The 22,687-nt window shown below is 44.8% G+C and overlaps 1 protein-coding gene across 34 annotated transcripts in view; it reads left to right on the plus strand.

Annotated features, from left to right (window-relative positions):
• The window catches only part of SGMS1 (sphingomyelin synthase 1), a 103,540-nt gene that overhangs the window by 61,100 nt on the left and 19,753 nt on the right, over window positions 1–22,687 (plus strand). For 21 of the 34 annotated variants that reach the window (XR_012587473.1, XM_074590609.1, XM_074590607.1 and 18 more), the window contains one exon: window positions 3,334–3,632. The exons of 9 other annotated variants lie outside the window; for them this stretch is intronic. The gene's annotated coding sequence lies outside the window, so the exon portion shown is untranslated. Of the gene's footprint in view, window positions 1–3,219; window positions 3,633–18,969; window positions 19,281–22,687 lie in introns of those variants that run through there. 4 more of the 34 variants (XM_074590624.1, XM_074590616.1, XM_074590605.1 and 1 more) reach the window with 4 other exon arrangements.

Consider the following 22,687-nt stretch of genomic DNA (forward strand, 5'->3'; position numbering starts at 1 on the left):
GCTTACTAACTCAAGGAGAGAGAAATGCATCGCTTTAAAAATTTCTGCCTATTTTATGACGTCTCTAGAGGTGGGAGAAGGTAAGCTACTCTGTGTGTATCAGTTGCTTTTAAACTTTATTTTTACTTATTGCTTTTTATCTCTGATGCAGGCTTGCAGGTTTCCTTCCTCTTTTTACACCAAAACATTTTGACATCTTCTTATTTCTCAGCCATGCCCACAGCTCAGTTGGAGGTAGCGTTTTTCTTTGCCTGGGTTGGGGCCTTGGAGTTGAGTTTGCTTGGTGGTGTCAATTAGTAGGTTTTTTTTTTCACTTGTGCTAGACTTGACTTCCCACCTTCAGTGATGGATTTCATGTGTTAATATATGGTTTCTTTACTGATGGGCAAGAGAAAAATGTATGGTTTCTTTACTGATGGGCAAGGGCAAAGGCAACTCAATATGATCTGCTTACTCTGACTTTTTTTGATGTTTAGGCAGATTTAAGCTGTCAAGGCAAGGAATACCTTTCCCCAGCAGGGCTTTTGGAAGGATGCTCTCTTGCCAGCGGTTCTTGAATTACCAAGAAACATTAGTGCTGAAGCTTGGTGGTAGCTATTTCTCTTAAGTGCCGGCAGTCAACCTCAAATCTAGTGTTGTATCATATAGCTCATGTCTTAATCAGGAAAGAAGCAAACAGGTCAACACTTGGTGGCCGTCTCTCTTCTTCGGGCATTTTTATGGGAAGGTGGAGATGAAGCAGAGCAACAGCCAGTTATCTGAGAGCAGTACTCCCAGATGGTCAATCCTATAGAAAGAAAATGATGTAATCGGTTCAGGCTGTCCTCAGTTTTAGCCCTTAAGCTAAACACATCCTGGCTGTAGTGTGTAAGGAAAAAAAAACCCAAACCACCATTTGCAAGTACTTTCAAAAAGTTCATTATGTTTCTTTTTATTTGTTTAAGGCTTTACAGGGTATTAAGTTGTATCTGTCTGGACACATGCAATATTTGAATGCATAATGATTAAATATGCTGAAAAGGTGTTCCCAAAGCTTGTTTTTAATTACCTGTAATACTCGTCAAACTGTCGTCTCTTCTCCCTTCTGGCCCCACCTCACTCGTGGGAAAACAGGGCTGGCTTCATTACGTGCCTTGAGGTCACTGAACCCATACACTCATGGATCATTGGGGAAAAAAAGATCTGCTGGAGTAATAAAAGAGCATTTTTGTTAAATATGGATGCATTTATCGTCAGAAGTGAGTTGTTAAGTTGGCCTCTGTTTTCACCAGGTGACTTCTGCAGTCTCATGAGGTGTGTATTGGCTCAAAGTAGACGTGAGTGGCATCTATGTAACAAGGAATTCATGGCCTGTAGTGTGTCTTATAATTAATCCTTTGATTTGTCATATATATGCTCAATGGGAAGAAATTACAGAATTGGTACCGATTGAATTACATCTAAGAAATCTTTAGGTAATAAGTAATCACCAGTTCTACTCCAGAATCCCTCCTGGAAAGTGGGAGGAGGTTGGGCAGATGCATCTGTTGAGTGTTATGGAGCTCAGCTAAAAGACTGCTGAGAAAAAAAAAGGCACAGGGGGCTCACTAGTGGCTCACTTTAATCCGCGCTTCCCATCTCTCCTCAGATTTTAAATAAAATGGACTGACTTGGATTTTGTTTTGTCTCTGGCCTGCTGGAGGTACAGCTTAACTGTTAAAATCATTCCTAAAAGAGCTATGAAAAAGGAAATTTGATGGTTGGTTCACTTGAGCTGAGGTCTGCCAGCTCCTATGTTAGTGATGATCTGCAGGAAAAGGAGAATGAGCCTATGTGTCTTTTAATTCTTAAATTAGGGGAAGAAACTATTTGAGAAAGGGACAAGTTGGACCATTTAAGCAAAGTGCCTTTTTTGTTGATCTTTAAAACAAAAGACTTTTTAAAATTAACTAAAGGCAGGGGAATTGGCTGGGCTTGCTGACACAGCAAGGCGTTCTGTCTTCTCCTTGTATTGGTGCTTGCAGACATACAACATGATGTTCAGTGTCCATCAAAACTTTCCCAGCCATCTCCTCACCAGTATTTGAAGGTCAGTGACAAACCCATGGACTTTGTTGGCTTCTGGACTTTTGTGGAGGAGCTGGTCGTGAACATGTTGTTGCATTTGATACTTGGCTGTCTATACGTGTTAGGAGCAAGGATTGGTGGGCCATGCCCAGGGACATGCATCTATTAAAAAAAATCCAACTACTCCTTAAAAATACTCATCTTCCATATGACAAGATTAGTTTGGAGGGATTTCTGTGTGCGGCTTCTGAAAATATTTTTTCCACACTGTATTTGTTCTTTGGGGCTCTGCAGATTCCTTCATGTTACTGGCAACAGGCTCCCTCTCCCAGGGTTGAGTTCAGAAGACCACTGCTACTTGTTAATGCTGGTGTCTGTCTTACACACACACACACACCCCCCATGTTATTTCATCCGAGGGGTGGAAGCAGACCACTTCGTATGCATTTGTTCTTTGGCAGACCACTTCATATGCTGCAGACTTCACAGCAGCTCTTTTGCTTACAGTGGACTGCAGAGAGTCCTTGCTGTCACGTAAGCTGCGGGAAAACACTCTGCCAGTGCTGCTTATCCCATGTCTTTCCAACACGTGGCTCAAGTCTGCCTTGTATTGTGGTTTTGTACGTAATTACATGGACCTCCCCGTTGTCCCGCAGTGAGCAGTCAGTCCTCCACTCCCCCTCGTGCTGACCAGGGATGCTTCACGCCTTCCTTTCCTCCTCATCTTTGCCACCCCCTGTATTTCTGTGCAGGAGGTGCTAGCTTCCTTGGTCCTGTGTGTTTCCAGTCCTTGGTGTGTCCTTTGGGATAAAGGCTTGGATGCGGGCCCTCGAGGACTGGTGAAGCTGCCTACCCTAGGACTCTGCCGCTGGTGGCAGTGGTGTGACATAGCCAAAAACTTCATTGAACAGTTGGGGATTTTGTTGTTTCCCTTTTATTTTTAGCGTGGTGAAATACGACTTTTTCTTTTGGGTTTTTTGTTTCTTGGGTTTTTTGTTTAGGGTAGGACTTAACATCTGGTATTTTTTTATATATATATATATATATATATACACACACACATACACACACTGGAAAAACAAATCCTTCTTCCCAGCAGTGCAGCCCTCTGGCCGAGCTGGCGCGCCCATGCCTCCTCCTCCTCCGTCTCCTCCTCTCGCCCGCTGCTGACGCACTCAGCGGGGTGAGACAGCGTGGCCAGGGAGGGAGCAGCGACGGCAGCAGCGGGCGAGCGTTCGCGTCGTCGCCTCTGGTGCACTGCTCACCTCTCGCGTTTTTCCTTGCCAGGCACTTCCCGCACAGGGCTGGCGAACTGGGGGAGAGGAGCGTTGGCGAAGCCCTGCACGAAGCTGCTGGCGCGGGGAAGTTGAAAGGCAACTTTTAATTTGAAGGAAGTTCAGCTCGCAAGGGGACGCCGGCGAGATCCTCGGGACCAGGAATTGCTCTGCTGAAGTGGCGGAGGGATCGTAAAACACTTCAGCTTGCAGAGGCCTTGCTGCTGCCTCCCTCTCTGTAAGTGTCGCGTCTGGCTGGCAGCTGGGAAGAGGAAAAGTTGGCTGCTGTTATCTGCTGCCTGATTTCCATGAGTGAGTATCTCTCTGGCTCTGCATGATCCCGTTTTAGTTAAAAGGCGTGTTTGGCTGCTGGTGAAGGGCCAGGGGCTGTGTTTTGGAAACGAGCAGAAGGACTTGGATACAGTAAGATCTAAAATACAGCTTTTGGGGTTTGTTCTTTTTTTTTTTTTTTTTTTTTTTTTTTTTAAAAGGTGGCACTCAAGCTTGTAGTTAAGTCTCTTTTGGGTTTTTGTTGGGGTTTTTTTGGTTTGATTTTTTTTTTTTTTTACCCCCTCCCAAATAAAAGCCAGCCAGGCTGCCAGCAACCAGGGCAGCAGTTTTCCAGCTGGTGTCTTGTGTCCCCCTGAATTGTGTCCAGGGTCCTGTGTGTTTCTCTCAAACGGGTTCGTCTCTTGCCACGGCCGGGCACTGAGGCACGGTGGAGTCTCTCTGTGGTTTCTAGGTTTGGAGGTATTGTTTGCAGCACACCACTACAAGGTAATCAGAATTACGCAGTGTGGCATCGGTGCACAAACTAAAAGTCAGGGACATGCTGGTGTCCCTTTTGCCATCCTGGGCACTCCTCCCTATCGCTAATCCCCTCCTTAATTGCTGGTAGCTATCCCCAGGGCAATTGCAGTGAGTGTTTGTATGAAACAATAAGAGCAAGAATGTATTTTAGACTTTATGTGAGGTTTTTTTTTTTAGCAGCTGTACATAGGAAGAGGCAGTGCCGTGCGACTGTGCAGCTCCGCATGTGTCATGGTGTCACCCGACGCCCAAAAATGTGAATGCTTCGGTTGTAGAGGAGGGTGGCCCTGGGCGTGTAGAGGAACACAGTGACTCACAGGGAAACCCCAGAAATCCTCTCAGTGAGCTGAACGTTACTTCAGAAAGAGGTGTATAACTTTATCCAGAAGTTGTGTCTTAGATATGCAGCTGACTGAGTCTTTCCACAGTATGTGATCCTATTTGTGCGTTTCTGACGTAGCTGCCTTTTCGTCTCGTCTTAAAGCTCTTTCGAGCTGAATACTTTAATCTGGAAGCTCTCTAATAGATTTATAGCAAAGAGTTGAACAATTGGGTTTTTTTACTTTGCTTTTGGGGAAGAATCTAGAAAACCTGTGCCTGCAGTGGCTCAGCTCTGTGTGTGTGTATTTATATATCTGCATATAAAAATACATGTATTTGTGTATATACACACACATGTGTATACATGCAGAAGAGCTTCTCCAGGCATTGGTTTTTAGTTGGTGGGTGTATATATGTGGAGGGGTGTGTGTGTGTATATATATATATATGTGAAAAAACCTTTTTTTTTTTTTTTTTTTAAAGCAGAATGGGGTAAGCAAGCTATGAGGAGCATTAATTTCTTCCTGACCTGTCAAGTTATACCATGCCTACTTCATTTGTGAGTTGATTTGGTTATGTAGGCAAAGGCAGGAAGGCAGACCATAACAAAACATGCTCTGATCAAATATCTGCTTACAGCGCTGTCAGGTAAATCATTAACACGTGGTCCCAGGGCTTGTAAAAGCTGTTAAAGAGATTTCTCACCCCAAACTCCCTTTTTCCAGGAGGCAAGAAGTGAAGTTACAACGGAGCTCTTGGTTTTGTGCGTGGGTGTTTGCGGCTGTCATGATTTCTGTGCTAGTTAATGAAGTGATGTAGTCCAGTGGGTTAAGGATGGGAGAGGACCTCCTCCCCGTGCACAAAGAATAAAGTGGTTTCCTAAGAGGGCAGCTTAAACTAAGGCAGAGGGAGTAAAAACAGCATGCCAGGCTGCTTGCTGGGATCAGCTTGTGCATCGCTGTTGTGCTGGAAGAACCACAGGTAGATAATGCTTTTATTTCACATGAGCAAGCAACCTGTGCTCTTCAGAGCGCGTTTGGGGGAGGGGGAGAATTGGTGTTTTAACTCTTCATTGGAGTAACTCAAGGCTAGGAAGAGTTCTGCAGAAAACGGTGGCCAGGACTCATGGTTATCCACAAACGGACGAGCAGTGTGCTTCTTTGGGCTGTCACTGGCACCCATAATGGAGAACAGGTTTGCAATTGCTGAATCACATCAGTTTCTGCTGCTTACCTACCTGTAAGTACTGTAACTCATAAATGAAACTTAATTTTAAATGGGTTTATGGCTGATGGGCTGTTTTGCTCAGCAACTTTGTTTCCTGGGATCCTGTGATTCGAATCTGCTTGAGTTGGGAAGATTTGGTGTGGGTCTTGCTGTGCTTAAATCCACACCAGGTTCTGTTTTGCCTGACTTTTGTTGCTGTAGGGATGTAAGAAACTGATTTCTCCGAGGCATTTGATACTTACAACCTGTAGAGTCCTGTCTGCATTTGCTTTAACTTTTGATCGATCGTATTTGCAATAAGCCTGTGTTGTGCAAGTAGCTTGAAGTATAGAAAATATGAAACAATATACAGAGAACAGCAAAAGCAGTCGCATTTGCAACGTTTGCAGACGTTGCTTGAACAAAAGAGAAAGGGCTTAGCTCAAGAAGGGCTTAAGCTATTCTAGTTGCCCACATCCAAGAGCATGACTCAAAACTTCCAGTTAAGCTCTTAAGCTCCCTGAATCGGGGTTGGAGTTGTGCCTTGCCTTCCCTAAACTGTGTCCGTTTTAGGTGCCAAGCTCTCAGCCTGGCTGTCTTATGCCAAAGGCCTGCCTGGTCCTGCAGGGAGATTTTCAGTTTTCTCTCCGGCCTGGTCCTAATAAGGCCTCTGAGACCTGGACCTTGCTTTAAAAAAAAACAACCCCAAACCCTGCTTCGTGCCATTCCACATGGCTCAATGCCTTGCACAGCCTGTGCTCCGCATCCCCTGGTTTACGTCTGCCTGCGAAAGCTCAAAACAGCTCTTGCTGCTCAGGAAAGTGCCCTTTTTGCTTGGCTAACTTTACAGGGCTGCTGCACATTATCTTTTTAAAGCTGCTCTACCACGTGAGGAGAGAATTCAAGGTTTACTGTGTGTCCATGTTACACCCAATACGAAGTGCCTGGAGGAGGAGATATCCAAATCTGGAGGAGAAGATGAATCCAAACCTTTCCCTCTGAGTAGTGTTTGTCGTAGGAGGTCTCTGTACTGGGGACGTCCTAGCAAGTGCTCTCAAGTGCTGTATCAGATGGTAACGCCTGCCTGGGCAGCTAAGCACAGCAGCGGGTCCGTGCTCTCAATCTTTGCTTAAGCCTCTCACCTCTTGAGTTTTTAGGGACAAGAGGTGCCGACTGGGATCTCAGCCGGTTTACGTGAGCCAGGAGGTCAGGAGAGCAGCAGTCCTTTGAACAAACCAGGTTGCCATGATCCATGTTCATTAAGGCCAGGGAAAAGGAAGACAGCCCTGTTCCCTCTTGGCTGCCTTGAGCCATGGGTTCAGGGTAGCCTTTGAGAGTGTCTCTGCTGCCCCTTGTGCACTTGCTGCCGGCCTGTGGACTATTTTTTTGCCAGGAAAATTGGCCTGATGGAGCACTTGCTTGCCTCCAGCTGCTTTCTGCAGCTGTCAGCATGGCAAAGAAGGTGGGGAAATCACTTCAGTTAAAAATAGAAAGGCAGATTAGGAAACTCGAGGTATGGTTTCAACATACAGCCGAGCTGCTCTGACAACTCGCTGCTGCCACCGAAAGGGGAAGGACTTGCTTATGCTTGTGTGACTGCTCAGCCAGCTGGTTTGTACGCCCAGTCCAGCAGAAAAAACAGGAAAAGAGCAGTTTTTCTGCCATGCAATTACCCAAGCGCAAGAGAGGAGGGTGGGGATTACAAGGCAGGAGGGAGGTGATGCCTCTTGAGATAAGGCTTGTTGAACTCTGCTGGTACAGGTAACCCAAGCTCAGGTGCACAGGGACTGGAGCTGAATTCAGGTGAGCAGCTCAAATGTTTTGTGTTGATAATGCCAGCTCTTCTGCGTGCTCAGCTCAGGTTTAAAATCACAGCTACAGCACGCGTGCTGCTGCTTCTGGCTGGGGCTGAGCTGATTCAGGTTAGTCTATCCAAGTTCAGAGCAAAGCCTTACGGAGATTTATTGTGCTTTTTGAATCGTTCATATTCTGATAGTTTACGGGGAGAGTTTCAGTAGTTGGAAAAAAAAACACAAACACATAAAAAGTACCAGGGCCTTAATTTCACTTACTGACTGCAGCTGTCTTGCTTGCTTATAATATTACACTCCCTTGTAAGAGACTTTATTTTGCAGTAAGTATATGAAGTGTCAGGAGAAAGGTAGTCAACAAGGCAAGCCAAAGGTAAATATATAGCGTGTGTTTTGTAAGTGGCAAGATTTTTAAGCATTGCTTTTAGGAAGTGGCTGTTAAATGGTGTTTTGTCAGCACCTCTTCATTGGTGCTTATCGCTATTCCTTGTGGTTATCACTGGTCCTTGTAACTTCCTCTGTATATATTTTCTGTTGCCTCGCCTAAAATAAGGGGAAAAGCCAGTTAAGGAAACCATTATTTTCTTTGCTGAAAAGTTTCTTTCCCGATGCTTTTTTTTTTTTTTTTGGGTTTGGGGCTTTTGGCTTTATTTTTGTTTGCTTTCTTTTTTTAACTCTTTGTCAGTCTTGAGAACAGTGTGATTTCTCAAGCGTCTCCTTGGTTCGGATGAGCTTTTGTAGCACTGCCAGCCACATGTCAATAACCAGTGAACCATCCTGTTCAGTGCCAAATGATGAAGGAAATATCCAGGAGCATTCCAGATAACTTGGGTATCCATCCTAGATACGCGGCAAGTGCACCATACCAAGTACTCCCAGTGCAGGACATGGTGGAGGGAAAACAGCACACAGTCAATACAGTTAAATAATGTTTAACTGTATAATATTTAGTTCAGAAAACCTGTAATGTTAACACTTTCCCTGAGCAAACAACTTGAAGACAAACATCATTTATTCTTTTCAGGATATCCAGAGCTTGGTGGAATTCAGCATCAAGTCAAATTTTACCTCTCAGTTTGCGAAACTGGAATTATTCTGTGTTTTAAAAGTGAATTTAAGAATTGTGGTTATTCTTTCAGCCTCTTGACGAGAGTCCTGAAGACAAGCAGCCAGTTTCACTCAATTATGTTTCAAAATGCTTCAGCATCATGCTTTCTCCCTTGTTACTGGCTGCTTTTCATAACCAGAAGAAAAAATTAATTGGTCCCAGCGATGTGTATATAACGCTGTTTTCTTGTAAATTTAAGAGATCACTTTAGCGGTCCAGCTGATTTTTTTTCACCAGTAAGAGTGCTGGCACTGTTATACTTTATTCTTTTTTAAAAGCCATGAAGTTGGACCCAGTTAAATCCAATTTATACTGGGGAAGCTGATGCTTTGGGATTGGTGAGTATGAAACATCAAGGATGAGGAGGATTTAGTAGTAAGACCACCAGCTAGTTACTTTTGGTGCAACTTTGACTTCAGGTTCTTAGTCTTCCCAGCTCTCTGGGGTTTTCCCTTATTAATTGACTCCTTTTTGTGTTTTGAAATTTTCTCTTTTAATCTCAGCCATGTGCTTTTCTTTGGGGATGTAAGTTTGTCTGTTCTGAGCTGGTCACACCCTACCTAAATCTGCAGCGAAATCCTGGCATTGTTCAGTCTCTGCAGCGTGTTTGCATGTCGTACTTAAGTTAGAACAGCAAAGATGTGACCTGGGCAAGCCTCGAGAAACTTTATTTTGTGTTAATACAGTTGCAGAAAGAGTGGAGAGACGCTTCAGGCGGTGAGGGTATCTCTAGTCCTGTTAAACTGGAAGCTATTGGAAAGCAGATAATATATTGCAAAAGCAAAATGAGAAACAAAAGCAACTTTCTACTGCGTTAGAGTTTCTTTGTCTTCGTGGTTCTCCTCACAGCTTCAGAAAACATAACCTGTGGAACTGTTTGCTAGGGACTGAATTTTGGAGAAATGAAGAATTTGCTAGGGAGGCTGGAGTAAAACCCTCATAACCCAGGAGAACAGTTTGCCCCCGTTTTCATTTCTGAGCTACTAAATTTACAGAAACAACCTTCTCCTGAGCCATATATATTTTTAAATCATACAAATATCTTCCCCGTATAATAAAAATTAAACTGTCTGGCAAAGGGACTATTTGCAAACATTTCCCCTGTATGTGGTGGCCTGGCTTTTGCAACTTGTGAGGGAAAGGTGGGAAAAGAATCGATCCAGGAATTCAGGGTTACTTAAGCTAAAAGTACTCAGTTACTGAATTAGATTTATCTGGGAGAAAAGTAACGAAGGCTCAGACTTTTGTTAATGTTTAATGTTCTGTAACGGTCTTCCCAGGCATAATTGAGCCATCCGCACAGGAGCGATCCTGTCAGAGGATTTTATTTTGAGTGATTACAGAACCCGCTGTGGCTTTCATTTCGGTGCAGCCTGAGCTAATTGATGAACAGGGCCATAATTTATTTACAGTCCTCGGGATCCTTTCAGACTGATTCTCCTACTTTTAAAAACCCTTGGGAGGGGAGGAGGAAGAGGAGGCTGCTGGGGCTCGTTGGGCCACCAGCGCTGCTGCCTGTCTGTCACAAAGTTATCTAAAATATTCTGCCCTCTGTTTCGGGGGGTGGTTTCACACTGTCCTGGTTTCAGCAGCCTCTCGTTTTCTCCTAAGCCTGTTGACCTTTAATCCGGAGCATGTACCGCTCGGCTGGGGAGGGTCCGACATGCAGGGCTGAAACAAGCTGCAGAGGGTGAGGGAAAGGAGAGAGGAAAGAGCAGACGCTACTGCTGACAGAAAGAGAAATAAGGAAGAACACCCACGCTGTTTTTTTTTTTTTTTTTTTCTAGGTCTCAGTTTGGGATGAGTACTCCTGGGTTTTCCTCTTGATTCCCCCCTTCCCCCCCCTGCCAACCCCCTTCCTGATTTTCCTAAATTCCGGCATAATACAGCAAGACTCCTACGTCTTGCTCTCCTGGTGAATCAAGGGTCTGCATCAATAAATCCAGCTTTATGCAGAGCTTAGGAATAGGGAGGAACTCCCGTCTTATAAGTACCTTTCAAAACAGGTAAACAGAAGTTATTTTATACTCAGAAATCACTTTGGGTATGAAGATGACTTTCAGTTCTCTTGAACCTCTGAATAATCTGGGGAGGGGGCCGCCACAAGCTGATGCGTGGCTTGGGGTTTTCCCCTTGCTTGGGACAGACCTGCTATTGCTGTAGTGTTAGCAGGGACCTCTTGAGCTTTAGAGTCCTGTATGGTAGGAAAGAGTAGTGTGGAGTCCCTTAAAGGCGTGAGCACTGCTGTCTTGGAGTTTCACGTGTCCTGTCCTGTCCTAGAGAAGTCGCTTGTGCAGCCAAGCACAGTCTTCATGCTGAACTCATCCATCTGGCTGCAAGTTAAAGGCCACCTCAAGTCCACTTTGCAAATAATGGAGTAGTAAAAAGGTGGGTTGACAGTATTTTAGACCACATCCTAATTTTCAAGGTGAAAAGTGGTTTTCAACTAGGCACACGGTTAGTTTTCACAACTGAACTTGGAGGTGCCAGCAGCCAGTTGTTTGAAAGCTGCCGTGCCTTTTGAGTCAATTTTTCGCAAATACGAGAGAGAAGTTGTGCATTGTAAACGTGAGCACTGCAACGGTGTTATTTGTCAGTCAACTGCCTGAAATAAAAAATATTAAGAAAAAAGAGATAGCAGTGATTAGGGGCAAGTCTTCCATAGGTAGCTATTACTCTTCCCCAGGGAAGTTTGCCAAAGCAATAATTCTGATTGCTAACACTTGAAACTGTAAAGACATTGTGTTTGCTCTCACGTGCATGGCAAAGTGCTGGAAAACAGGTACAGCAACGAGTTTCAATAGGGCAATTCATAACTACTGTCACATCTTCTGGCAGCTTTGCAGCGAAATCTGGCGGAAGGATCTTTTCAGCCATTCTGGCTTAATTACCAAACCGGTGAGTGTCCTGCCATCCCATTGGCAAGTTTTATATTTGGTGGAGAACCACGCCAAAATCACGTGGTGTCTGTCTTGTGGTTTGATTCTGCTTTTCACCCGTTTGGCCTGACTAAATAATACATGAACCAAAGCCATTTCTGCTATTTCTAGGCAGTGTGATTATGAAGGCAAATATAAATGCCACGCTTGTTAATATAAAACTTCCTTGCCTGCTAACCGACCCTGAAGTCTGTGCCCTCCATTAGGGGACATAAGTCCTGGTGTCCTCACTGATTTATGCAGCATCTACAATTGCTGCTTATGGAAGTGTATGCATTTATATTTCATGTCTCCGCCTGCCCTTCATATTTTATTTAATGAAGAGTGTAAGGAAATTGGCTACTTGGCAAAAACTGGCTTTTAGTGAACTAAGGAAATGCAAGTTTCCTGATTTTTGGGCTGACGCCGTGTGTGGTGCTCCCCTCCCCGGTGGCTTTACCACTCTTTCTCAGGATCTTTCTAAATATTGATCCTTTCTCATTACTCCTCCAGAAAGTGAGAGCATCCAGCCCTGCTGTTGACAGCCTGTCTCCTGCTGATTGCATTTTGCCCTCCGGGGAGGGTATGAAATCCCTGTAACAGATGGGAATGTGATATCCTTATACTCTCCTATAGCTGCTGGTTTTTTTGGTCTGAGATAAGCCTTTTTTCCCCTTAAATTTTAATTTGTGTGGTGCCGTGCGTGTGGTGCGTCTTGTGTTTTGGTTGGGATGAGACAGGCTGTGCTCCCCGTGTGGAAGCACCGTGGCCAGGCTGGGCTGGTTCACGTTCCAGCCGTTGCGTTTGCTGTTTGCCTGTACTTGATGGGAGATGCTGTTTTTACTCCCGGGCTGTTGCTGGGAGGTCAGGCTTTTGTAATTTGGCTGTCAAAGACCGATTCAGACCGGCTCAAGTTTGTTTTTTTTTTTTTCTCAGGATCAAATTAAATCAAGTCCCTGCATTGTTTTGCTATTGATGTGAAATAGAACCATGTGAAATAAAGACACTTTTTTTTCAGTGCTGTTGTGGTGCCACATAGGACGAGCTGCATATTTCATCAGGATTTCTGCCACGGTACTCTTATCCCCTCAACCACATTAAATATTTGTGATTGTAGGTATTTTCAGACCCAGTGAAAAGGTTTTGGAGTGCCTAAGGACAGATAATAAAATACTTGCTTTTAAAAGCAAATTTCATGTGTATTTATGTTCTGTGCGATCTCTGGTAATGCCGCTCCACCCTCACCCCCACAAAAACCACCCGAACCAAAAAAAAAAACCAAAACCAAAAAAACAACCAAAAAAACCCAAGCCCAACAAACCACAAATGCAAATTACTGTGACTGTTTAATATCTTCTGGTATGAACACTCTACAGTATTTGATCTTATTGTTTCCAAAATAGTACTTTTTTTTTTTCCATCAGTAGTAATCTCAGCAGCTCTGTATTGCTTGCAGGAGAGGCACTGGCATTACCGGAGAACTGGTGATGAATTTTCCTGATCTTTCTAGGTGAAAGATCTTTTTTTTTTTTTTTTTTTTTTTTTATGGCCTCTTATTAAAATGCTCTATTTTATCAGGTTTAGAAGATCTTGGAGAAGTTCTTAGGACTTACCTAAAAGATGCATGTCAGAGCACGGTTCAAGGATAGTCCTGTAGAGCCAGTCTGACCATGGGAGGTGTAGGTAAAGCAACAGCTATGTCAGGTTGGTCCCTATTTGTTTTGTACTCTTAAAATATTCTGTTTACTTATGTGTTTAGGAGTCGTATATGCATTTCCCAGGCTTGAGGGAGTGCTGCATAGTCATGGAGCCTGTCACGAGGTGGCTCAACAGGGTTTTACTGGTGTCCCGCTTTCACGGGCTCCTCACCAGATGAGTTTCTGCAGTACCGTAACATCCTGGCTGCTCCACTGCTTGGGTGAGCCTTTGTGCATTAGAAACAACAGTGTAACTGTAACTCCTTGTTTTGTTTGCTTACTTAGTTACACAGTAGGGATATTGCATCCTGCTGGACATCTCTAGAGAGTGCATCTTCTGAGTATTTACCTACGGAAGGGGCTTATTCCCAGTGAGCCTTTTGCATCTTGCTGCTGAAGGTTCATTTAAAGGAGTATTGTGCTCTCCTGCCTGGCTGCCACTTCGTTATCTACTTTGCCATTCATCTTTTAGCTTCAGCCTCATCAGCTTTTTCCAACCATGCACCGCTTCTCTTGAGATCTCCCATCTCTTCCCGCCAGTCAGCAGAGCCGTGGCTTCACGGCCGACACTGATCCATCTGGGAGAGGGGACCATAGGTCCGTTTGGCAAAGCAGGTCAGAGTTCAGCTATTTTTGAGCTGCACCTCCTCGGCGTCACTCCCTTGCTTTTGTTAATACCTTGCTAATCTGGGCTTCACCCATCTGCTTGCAGAAAGCTACAGCGGCCACGTGACAGCAGATGTAAATCCTTTCTCCTCTCCCTCCCTCTCATCTCCTTCCCTGCGATTTATTTGGGTTCCTCTTTCTGCGGCTGGAAGGAGGATAGTGCCGCTGGGTTTCTGCAGTTCTCTTGCTGCTATGAACGAGCAGGGCTTGTCCTCCTTATTGAATGTTACCTGTTTGTGTAACAGGAGTTGTGAAGCTCAGTCTTGTTTTTGCGGGCAAGCAGATCAGTGATCCTTTCGGAGCAACAGGCATCCCTTAATTGATAACACGGTTAATTCACATGTCTGCTTTCTGGGAAGGAATGCTGATTTTTATTTTTTATTTTATTTTTTTTTTCCAAGGGTGGACGTGCCTTTTCAGTTTCTAAAGCAGCTGAAATTATCTGAGTAATTTGATTTCTTTGTTGCAAGCAGTGTGCGGGTGGTTCACCGCAGGGAGCTACAGTTGTTACGTGCTTGATAAAGCATACACGCTGTGACATGGTCCATGGATGCTTATGTTGGGGTGGATCGTGGAAATGACATTACGTCTAGCACTGTGCTACAAGCCGTTAACTTCTCCCGCCTAATGTACAATTTAATGAAAGGAAACAGATATTTTGAGGAGTGCATCTTACAGTTCGTAGTGTACAGCTTGGTTTGCCTTCTTTTAGTTGAAAGAAAATGTTTTGATTAGTAAGCAAAGTTTTCCAGAGGCTGCGCGCTCGTGCTAGCAGATGGACAGTCGTGCTGATGATAGCAGGCTGGGTCTGATCCCTCCATCCCTTCTGTGGCAGGAGAGAGGTGTATCACGTCAACAACCATCTCAACAGGCATCTGATTTAGGTACTTTTAATTATTTCTGGTTGTGAAGGGTGAGCAAACTGCTGACTGAGCTTTGCACTCTATTTTGAGTCGCTTTGCAGCAGTTTTATGGGCTATGGGTAGGTAGTGGATGATAGCGTTCTCCAAGGGGGGAGTTTGTGAGCTGAAATATTGTTTTCATTAAATACTATGTTTAAATGTAGCTCAATTTCCATGACGTGAATGCAAGCTAGTTGTACTTACCCAGTACCTCCAGCTGAGATTCTCTTGTTTGGCTGGAGTTGCAGGTTACTTTTAGAACTGATTTAATTAACATGTTCAAAACCTCCCGGTGCAGCATGTGAATCTGTTCTGCCATCATCCAGTCTTTCGTGTTTGGTGTGCCAGGTAGTGGAGTCACCACCCGCAGAAGAAAAGATGGCCAAGAGCTGCCCTGCCTGAGATACTCCCTGGGATCGTCGCTGGGTTGGGTGGGTGGCTAATGGACATCTCCATAAAGATATTAGGACAACATGACGCAGGTGCATCTCCTATGCCTCAGGTGCGTCACTAGAAAAGAAAATTAGAGGTAATTGTATGTCTGCAGGAGGAACGTATTTCTGAGGATTTCAGTTGATTATTGAAATATTCATCATTTCCAGAACAGTTAGATATCAAGATACACATTTCTTGTCTCTCCTTATATCTCTCTTTTTCTAAACATAGTTGACTGTAACTTTGAGCTGAGAGGAATATTTAAAACATGAAGTATTTTGCAGACTTCAGGATTTTTCAAGTGATTCTGCTTGTGGTCTTGGAAATTGGTTGACTGATACCTGGTAGTATGCACAGTCACCATCACTGTCAGTGTGGAAGCAAGCATGTTTTCAGTGTTGGTTTGTGCTCTTAAAATATCTGGCAATTAAATATGTTTAGGAACACTTAATGTTTTGGGGAGGATGTTTGTGCATACCTGTTCTTTGGGTTCAATGCTGAATTGTTGTCAGAGCAAAGTAGGGTGCCAGTGTCACAGGATAATCAACGGCAGGGATGGCATTTCTGACATAGGTCGGGAGCAGTTGAGTGTGCTTAATCAATGGTGTTAAGATCTGGAGTCTGGTACGGAGATAAAGGTACTTTATAGTGTTGGGGGAGGAATGTCTTGGGTTTTCTGAAGTCCAGATTCTGAAATTTGAAGCTTGTTGCAGCATCGAAGTGTCGCATTTGGTAGCGGTGGCAGCAGCAGCCCTGAAACACCAAGCAACAATCATGGATTTATCTGTAAAAGGCCAAAAAACATAGGGAATAGAATCATAGAACCATGAGGTTGGAAGGGCCCTCTGGAGATCATCCCGTCCAACCCCCTGCCAGAGCAGGGTCACCCAGAGCAGGTGGCACAGGAACGCATCCAGGCGGGTTTGGAATGTCTCCAGAGACAGAGACTCCACCACCTCTCTGGGCAGCCTGTGCCAGGGCTCTGCCATGCTCACAGGAAAGAAGTTCCTCCTCATGTTTAGGTGGAACTTCCTATGCTCAAGTTTGTGCCCGTTACCTCTTGTCCTGTCCCTGGGCACCACTGAAAAGAGCCTGGCCCCATCCTCCTGACACCTACCCTTTCAGTATTTATAGGTGTTGATAAGGTCTCCCCCTCAGCCGTCTTTTTTCCAGACTGAAGAGACCCCAATCCCTCAGCCTTTCTTCATAAGAGAGGTGTTCCAGTCCCCTAGTCATCTTGGTAGCCCTTTGCTGCACCCTCTCCAGCAGTTCCCTGTCCTTCTTGAACCGGGGAGCCAAGAACTGGACACAGTACTCCAGGTGCGGCCTCCCCAGGGCAGAGCAGAGAGGGAGGATGACCTCCCTTGACCTGCTGGCCACACTCTTCTTGATGCACCCCAGGATGCCATTGGCCTTCTTGGCCGCAAGGGCCCATTGCTGGCTCATGGTCATCCTGTTGTCCACCAGGACTCCCAGGTCTCTTTCCACAGAGCTGCTCTCCAGCAGGTCACCTCCAACCTGTCCTGGTGCATGGGGTTATTCCTCCCCAGGTGCAGCACCCTACACTTGCCCTTGTTGAATTTCATAAGGTTTCTCTCCGCCCAACTCTCCAGCCTGTCCAGGCCTCTCTGTATGGTGGCACAGCCTTCCGGTGTGTCAGCCACCCCTCCCAGCTTTGTGTCATCAGCAAACGTGCTGAGGGTGCACTTTATCCCCTCATCCAGGTCATTGATGAATATATTGAAGAGGACTGGACCCAGTACCGACCTCTAGGGAACACCACTCGTCACTGACCTCCAACTAGACTCTGTGCCCCTAATCACCACCCTGAGCTCTGTCTTTCAGCCAGTTATCTATCCACCTTACTGCCCATTCATCTAACCCACTCTTCCTAAGCTTCCCTATGAGAATGCTGTGGGAGACCGTGTCGAACACCTTGCTTAAGTCAAGGTAGACCACATCTACCTCCCTCCCCTCACCTATCCATCCAGTCGTGCCATCGTAGAAGGCTATCAGATTAGTCAGATGTGATTTCCCCATGGTGAATCCATGTTGAGTACTTCTGATAGCTTTCCTTTCCTCCACGTGCCTTGAAATGACGCCCAGAACGAGCTGTTCCATCATCTTTCCAGGGATGGAGGTGAGGCTGACTGGCGTGTGGTTCCCCGGCTCCTCCTTCTTGCCTTTTTTGAAGGCTGGAGTGACTTGGCTTTCCTCCAGTCCCCAGGCACCTCGCCTGTTCTCCAGGACCTTTCAAAGATGATGGAGAACTGGTCTGAATTGTCATTCCTTTCTGTCACTCTGGCTTTTGAAGGAGATTCCTCTCTCCAGCTGCGCTGGATTTTGCTGAATGAACGTGAGCGTGTTTTTGCCATAAAGCTGAACGCTGCCAGTGGCAGATCTCCACCTCAAACAGCGAGATTTGGCATCCACGCGCCTGGTGGCAAAGAGAGTAAGGGAAGCGGCTGAAGTTTGGCAAGCAAGATGAGAGACATTTCTCTTGCTTGTAGCATTAACTGCAGAAGGAAGATGCCAGGGCAGCTCATCTGGATTTTCAACAGACCTGGCTCTAGTAAGACAAGTTCCCATCATTAATATTGTACTCATTGGCAGTCAAAAATGCTTTTCTTTCCTTTTTTTTTTTTCTTCCTCTAGCCTTTCCTGGGTTTCTGATTGTTCTAGACCAAATGTGCAATAAGAGCTTTCATCTCCTTCATACAGTTACACGTTTTCCAGATCTAAATATTTGATTTATGGTACAACTCTGAACACATATTGCTGGAAAGAGGAGGAATATGTGTTCAAAAATTGGATTAGGGCTATTTGTACCCAAAATATTCTTTGATATTTGTGGTGTTCTGTGTTTCAGACCAGGGATCAGCATGCGTTAGATGAAACTAAATTAATAAAGATTAAACCCAGGAATTGTTTTGTTTTACAAGGATAATAGCATTGAAAACTAATAATGTTGATGGTGTGCCTTTTGGGTGGGTTTATGAATAGTAACATCTTGCATGAAGATACATAGATATTTATATTTCAACTCTTGAGGCTTGGAGTCTTTTTGATCTGGGTCTGATTTGCTGGACTTCAGAAGTAGTGTATGTGAAATAAAATATTTATATTTCTAATGAAATATGGAAACATTATTCTAGGCTGGGATTCTGAGCGTGTAAACTAGGTTTTCTTTTGCTTTAGTCATAACTCAGGGAAAGGCAGTTTGGAGGGAACAACTGTTGTGGTCTGGATGCTGTCTAATACATGTCCAGTAACAAACCCAAATATTAAAAAAATATGGCAATTAATTGATTTAAGCCTTCAGTCAGGCTTGGTTTTTCACTGTAGTTTCATCTGGCTTTCTTTTTCCCAATCTGCACGTCTGGTTTGGCAAAATACCCTGGCGTATGCTTTTTAGAGCCATGTTACCATCAGTCACAAGACTGTCCTCAGTTTCCTTAGGCAAAACTTCCCGTTCTGTTTTGATTTTTTTTTTTTTAAGAGTTCTTGCTACTAGTTGGATTCCCAGAGGCTCACCACAAATCTCTCTTTCTAATAATAAATGACTTTCAGGTATTCAATGTAGGTAAAACTCCCAAAAACTCCAAAACACCCGAATTTGGTTAACAGAGTTAAAATAGGGAGCATGTCACAGACGTTTAGTCTCTCCTTAGTTTCTTGTTTCCATCCTTCTGCCCTACCCCATCCTCTCCCCATTTCTATGCCTTGTCGGGGGGGTAAACCCACTCTTCCTGCTTTTTTCAGTGTTGCATCTGTTTTCGTTCGGTTCATTTGTTTTCCTTCAGAGGTATTCTGTTGTGTGTGTATAAATACAAGGAGAATTGGATAGTTTCAAGAGGAAGGCAGGGATGGTTTCGTGCTCTTCAGTAACAGAGTTAGCTCAGAGGTTGCACGAGGACACGGGGCTCTATTTCCAGCTCTGCCCTATCTCTGTCTGACCCAGATCCCGAGGCGTAACACGGACGTGTGTTTCGCTGTGCTGGAGACGATGGCCGGAGCTTGCTGCCACCCGAGCGCAGAGCCCAGAAACACTTAGGGTTGCTTTGGTCCAGAAACCACGTGTGCAAGGTTTGAGCGCAGCGCGTGTCGTGGTGTCCGTGGGGTTTGGGTTTGGGTTTGTTTTTTTTTTTTGTTGGTACATAGCAAAGAAGCGACTGATGTGGTGGATGGGTTGAGTTCTGGCTGTAGAAGTCTCTGCTGAAGAATCAAAGATCCTGGTGTCAAAGTAGATTACCCGTGCGTAAGGATTTGTGATGGTCCGTTAATATATTCACGCACTCTTCCGCGTCTGGAGGGCTGAAATAGTATAAACCCACTTTTTCTCAATGGTAATATTTTGAGGAGTTTAATATAGTTGTGGGGTGTGTCGCGCCCCCCCTCCCCCAGTGCAAATTAACTTTGTGGTGTTATTTGCATCTTTCTTGCGCAGAACTAAAAGCATTTGGGACACAAGGAGTTGGAAGGTGGGTTTCCTGTTGCAGCCGTTTAAAAACAAGCTAATGTTCATCTGATTTCAGTTGCAGGTGTTATGTTACTTTTGGATTTATACCGTAGGATTGTGGTACGCGGTAGAAAATGAGATGTGTGCTTGGGTTATCCCTGCCGTAGGCAGAAAGCCCGTGGCTGTTCCTGCAGGTGCCGGCTGGGGCTGTGGTCCTGGCTTTCCCTCTTGCGTTTGAGGAGACTTTTCAGTCTGAAATAACTGTTTGTAACTTAAACCACAGGCAGGACCTGCCCTCCCCACCCCATCCTTTCCACCCCCAGATCACTCAAAGCAGGATTTCCGTAGTGTCAAAACAAAAGCCCTTCTTAGCAACTGCTCCCGTGATGAGGTCAGCTGAAGCCTTCTTGTGAGGGTTTGCTGGTTTCCATAATTACTTCCAAGCCGGAGGAAGAAGAAGAGGGAGGAAGAATGTGTAGCAAAGAGATACAGGGCTGAGAAGAAGCAAAGGGACGAGGCTTGATCGGGTTAGGTGTCTCCGTCACCTAGCATGGAACCTGTGCGTGTATATACCTATACACGTACACCCGTGCAATATGGACGATGCATTTTTGTAGCAGGGAGATTCGCTAGCAGTGTTTCCCATCTGAAGATGAGCTGTTTGGTTATTCAGATTTGATGCAAGTACTTTCATTTTGAAAGCCTTGCCACTGAACTCCAGGCTTGAGTTCAGACCTGTTATACTGAGGTCACTGCCTGTGAGTGGATTTTCATTTCTTTTTTTTGTGTGTGTTTTTTGGTGGTGTTTTGAGTTTTTTTTGTTAAATTAGGATAGGAAATATACAGTGGGTTGTCTTTCGGTTTTTTCTTCTTCATATAGAATAATTTAGAGAAAACGGGCTGTTCAGGGATTTATGTAGTGTACAGGCAGTTTTTTTCTCTCTCTGAAGCTGCGTAAGTAGCTATTCAGGGTACGTGGGTGTTGCTTCACATATTGATCCCAGCTTCTCTTTTCGTAGTAGTAATTCTGCTTGCTCTGACTTCGTGTCTGTGGGACAATGTTTTCCATCTGGGTCTAACCTTGGAAACCTATCTTGGAGCTCTGTGGAACTCGTGAGCCCATCTGTGCCTCAATTTTATACTTACAGATATTTTGTATTTGCATATATTTGCATTTACAGCACAAAACCAGCTTTATTGTACTGTTTAAAATGCCAGCAGCCGCTTGTGTGCTAGCGGTGCAGCCTCTCCCAAGGGGCGATCTCTGGTTTGAAGGCAAAGCCATCCTGGAGGGGGGGAAGCAATTTGGTACGTTGCTTGAGAGCTCGTTGGTGATATCCAGCACATCATTTGTGGCAGGCATCACCCTTTCATGGCAAATTGGTGTGCAGAGGTGCTTTGCAAGTACAGAATGTCCAGTTATTGAGGTGTCGGAGCGTTATTGTTAGTGATGATAAAATGCTCGTAGAGGAGGTGACTGTAGCAGTGACTCAGACCCTGCTGTTACGAACAGTTTGTTTTGTGCTGTCAAAACACAGGACAAGAGCTCCTGGCTCTCATCCAAAGTATTCCGGCTCCATGTAACTTCTGTTCGCTGGGGGGCGTGGGGAATTCACCTGTGGGTTGTTTTCTAAAGCATTAAAACTTCAATCCTTACAGCAGTTTGATTTTTCTCCTGCTTATGTGTGTGCACACGTAATCAGTGTGCATCTCAGCGTTTGGTTTTCCCAGGGAGAAAATGTCACTATTTTATCTTCAAACTGCGCTTATCCCTGGACCTCTCTTGTTTTAACGCTGTTTTTTTACTAATGGTTTTATTGTCTCAGCTTTTCTGGGGTGTTTGGGAAGGATGCTCAGTGTTGCAACTAAAACACACCCACTGCCTCTGAAGGGATTTGAAAATCGCCTTGGAGCTCGTTGCGGTTTCTGAAATGGCTGGTTATTTTACTGATTTCTATAGTGACTGTTGCCTTGGCAGCAAAGGTCCTCGCTCAGAGAATAAAAGCACTGTACAAACATGAGGAAGGCATGATTTGATTAGGGAATACTTAGGTTTTTTTCGTCCGGGTTTCAAAGCGCTTTAGGAGGAGATTGGAGATGACCAAACTGGTTTTGGGTTCTCTTTTTTGCTGTTTTAGGTGGATGTGGTTTTGTCTCACTGGTGTTAATTGCGAGACGTAATGCTTTCTCCTTGCAAATTTAGAGGTAATAGGGAACAGCGTGTGTAAGCCTGTTAACCCCTCCAGGGTTATGGAGGGAGGTGACTGCTCTGTGGACCCTGCAGCCATCCCAGACAAAGTCTCGTGCTGCCTGCCCAGGGAGTGCCCGTTGCTCACTCAGCAGTGAGCCCATGGACTTTGAAACGTAATGTGAAACAGTGACGTCCAGTGTGAGTGCTTAGCTATCCTCCAAGCAGACCCAGAGACAGAAAACTGCAGAGTTTTCTGCACTCTGGCCATCAAGTCAAGTGTAGACATGTAGCCAGCTGATGATTTTATTGCTGATTATCTTGTCCTTTAACCAAAGAGGTGGATGCTCCCGCCTTCGGTCCTTATGCCCAACCACATCTCTGCCAAGCAATGCAAAAGAGAATGGGTCTTGATATGCAAGGTTATGTAGTGTGTTCTGAAATACTCACTTAACCCACTGAGGTGGCTGTGGTTATGGTATTACAACCCCCATATGGGCAGATTGAACTGGTGGTGGGAAATATTCCCTGTCGAGGAAAGTGGAAAAGCATCTGAAAATTCTGAGTTAGCGCTAACACCAAGTTAATGTTTGCTGGGAACAGGAGAAAAAAATGTCATGTAAATGCGAGGAGGTGCATTGAAGCACCTTGCTGAAGCACTGGAGCCCTTGCTGAAGTTACTTCGTCCTGCTCAGTCTAGTGGTGTGGGTATTTTGAGATACCGGTTTTACGTGGCGTCGTTATCATAGTGCAGTTGGTATTATTATGATAATCGCATTGTTATTTATAATTCATTATCAGATACAGGCTCTGTAATGAAGCAAATCTGCTGTGGATGGAGGGAGC

Source organism: Larus michahellis, chromosome 6 (assembly GCF_964199755.1).
Source record: "Larus michahellis chromosome 6, bLarMic1.1, whole genome shotgun sequence".
Classification (NCBI taxonomy): Eukaryota; Metazoa; Chordata; class Aves; order Charadriiformes; family Laridae; genus Larus; species Larus michahellis.